At 36.6% G+C, this 3,198-nt stretch overlaps 1 non-coding gene across 1 annotated transcript; it reads left to right on the plus strand.

Annotated features, from left to right (window-relative positions):
- Positions 1-2,130: 2,130 nt before the first annotated feature.
- Positions 2,131-2,236, plus strand: LOC118621407. Its single transcript, XR_004957687.1, has one exon. It is a non-coding gene; the product is annotated as a U6 spliceosomal RNA (small nuclear RNA).
- Positions 2,237-3,198: the final 962 nt, after the last annotated feature.

Consider the following 3,198-nt stretch of genomic DNA (forward strand, 5'->3'; position numbering starts at 1 on the left):
ATTTATTGATGGTAGTCATTCTGGCAAGTGTGAGGTGATACCTCATTGTAGTTTTAATTCACATCTCTCTGATGATTAGTGATGTTGAGCATTTTTCTTATGTCTCTTGGTCATCTATATGTCCTCTTTAGAGAAGTGTCTATTCAGGTCTTTTGACCATTTTTCAATTGGATTGTTTTTCTTTCTTTTGTTGAGTTGAAAAAACAAGATACCTAGGAATAAACTTAACCAAGGAGGTAAAAGTCTTGTACTCAGAAACGTATAGGACATTGAAATAAAGAAATAGAGCAGCGGTTCTAAACCTGTGGGTTGCAACCCCTTTGGGGGTCGAACGACCCTTTCACAGGGGTCACCTAAGGTAATCAGAAAACACATATTTCCGATGGTCTTAGTAACCAAGGTGGGTTCCATCTCCAGGTGGGTCCGCCCACATGTAGATATACCCACATACAACATGAGGAACTGTATTAAAGGGTCGTGGCATTAGAAAGGTGAGAACCACTGAAATAGAGGAAGATATAAACAGGTGGAGGCATATACTGTGCTCATGGATTGGAAAAATTAACACCAATAAAATGTCCATATTACCCAAGGCAATCTGTAGAATCAGTGAAATTCCATCAGCATAGTTCACAGATTTAGAACACATACTCCAAAAATTTGTATGGAACCAAAAAACACCCTGAATAGCCGCAGCAATCTTGAGAAAGGACAACAAAGCTGGAGGGATCACAATACTGGACTTCAAACTATACTATAAAGCCATTGTAGCCAAAACAGCCTGATACTGGCCCAAGAACATATATATATCAATGGAACAGAACAGAGTCCCCAGAAATTGACCCAAGTCATTATGCTCAATTAATATTTGACAAAGGTGACAAGAGCATACAGTGTAGTAAAGACAATTTCTTCAATATATGGTACTGGAAAATTGGACAGCTACATGCAAAAAAGGAAGCTAGACCACCAACCTACACAATACACAAGAATAAACTCAAAATGGATAAAAGACTTAAATGTAAGTTGCGAAAACATAAAAGCCTAGAAGAAAACATAGACAGCAAAATCTCAGACATCTCATGTGGCGAAAGTTTTGCTGATACATCTCTTAGAGCAAGAGAAACAAAGGCAAAAATAAACAAACGGGACTATATCAAACTAAAAGGCTTCTGCACGAACAAAGAAACTGTCTTCAAAATGAAAAGGGAGAACACGTTTGCCAATGATGTATTTGATAAGGGCTAATTTCCAAAATATATAAAGAACTCATACAACTCAACAAAAGAAAGACAAAAATCTCCCTTTTTAAAGATGACATATGCTCCTCTACATCGAGAGCACCTTAAAACAGGGTGGGCAAAAGTATGTTTACAGTTGTTTGGAATATAATGCAATAATTAATAAATAATAATACAAGAATAAAACGTGTTTCACATACAACTATTAAATCAACTTTTGCACTACGTTTTATTTTTCTGTAGATTTTTGCTGGACCAGAATAGGAAGCAGAATAAAAAACTTAAAATTCAAATTATTTGACATATTATGTAATGATTTATCTTGGAACATCACAAACATATATTAAAAACTTTATTAACTTATTGGAGTGACATTGGTTAATAAAATTATATAGGTTTCATGTGTGCCATTCTGTAACACATCATCTGTATTTGCACTATGTTCACCACTCAAAGTCACATCTCCTTCCCTCATCATGTATTTACCTCCTTATCCTTCTCTATCGGTCCATCTTCCTTTCCCTCTGATAATGAACATTTATTTATTTATATTTTTATTTAGGTATGCATGTATTTATTTCATTGTTGAGAGTATTACAGATGTCTCCCATTTTCCTTCCTTTGCCCCCCTCCACCCACCTCCCTCCACATCCCAGGTCTTCACCTGTGTATTGTCTTTGTCCTGGGCTGTGCATATATGCATCTAAGTTCTTCCATTAATCTCTTCCCACCTTCCTGCTGAGATCTGTCAGACTGTTCCATGCTTCCATGTCTGATAATGACAACCTGTAACTAATAAAAAAAATGAGGGCCTAAAACAGCCATTAGAAAAAATAATAATATTTAAGTATCACTTCCTAGTGAAAAAGTGATTTAAAAATGCATTAAGGTGCTCACTTCGGCAGCACATATACTAAAATTGGGACAATACAGAGAAGGTTAGCATGGCCCTTGTGCAAGGATGACATGAAATTGGTGAAGTGTTCCATATTTTTACCTGTCAGAATGGCTGCCATCAACAAATCATCAAACAAGTGTTGGTAAGTGTGAGGAGAAAAGGGGACTCTAGTACACTGCTGGTGGGAATGCAGACTGGTGCAGCCACTATGGAAAGCAATATGGTGTTACCTCAAAAAATTAAAAATGGAACTGCCATTTGACCCAGTGATCCCACTTCTAGGAATATATCTTAAGAAGCCTGAAACACCATACAGAAAGAATATATGTACCCCCATGTTCATAGCAGCACTATTTACAATAGCTAAGATCTGGAAACAGCCCAAATGTCCATCAGTAGACAAATGGATAAAAAAGCTGTGGTACATATACACAATGGAGTATACTATGCAGCTGTAAGAAAGAAAGATCTCTTATCCTTTGAGACGACATAGAGGGACCTGGAGAGTATTATCCTAAGCAGAGAAAGACATATATCACATGATCTCACTTATTTGTGGAATATAATGAACATAGCAGTCTGAGGAATGGGGTAGTCCCAGAGACGTGGAAGAGGGGTACAGACTGACAATCCCCAGAAGAGGAGTTGGGGAGAGATAAACCACAGAACTTATATGCAGGTATGCATGAAAAATGGACATGGACAACAAAGCTGGGGTCAGGGCAGGGAGGGTGGGGGAGGGGGAAATCAGTGGGGGAAAAAGGAGAAACATCTATAACAAAAATAAATTAATTAATTAAAAGAAAAAACACCTTTACTCATTTTCCCTTGACAAAAAAAGACATTTAACTGTGGAGAGAGAAATACCCTGATCAAACTTTGCCTACGAAACTGTTTTTAAAATATTTTGTGTTTTTTGTATTTTGTGATAGTTTGCTTTTTAAAATGTCTTGGGCTCACAGTCACTATGAATGATGATGAGTAGAGATATAGAGGGAATGTTTAATAAAAATGATAAAACTAAATTATATATAAGAAAAAATTATATAGGCAGCACCT

The sequence above is a fragment of the Molossus molossus genome, unplaced genomic scaffold, assembly GCF_014108415.1.
Source record: "Molossus molossus isolate mMolMol1 unplaced genomic scaffold, mMolMol1.p scaffold_m16_p_1, whole genome shotgun sequence".
Lineage (NCBI taxonomy): Eukaryota > Metazoa > Chordata > Mammalia > Chiroptera > Molossidae > Molossus > Molossus molossus.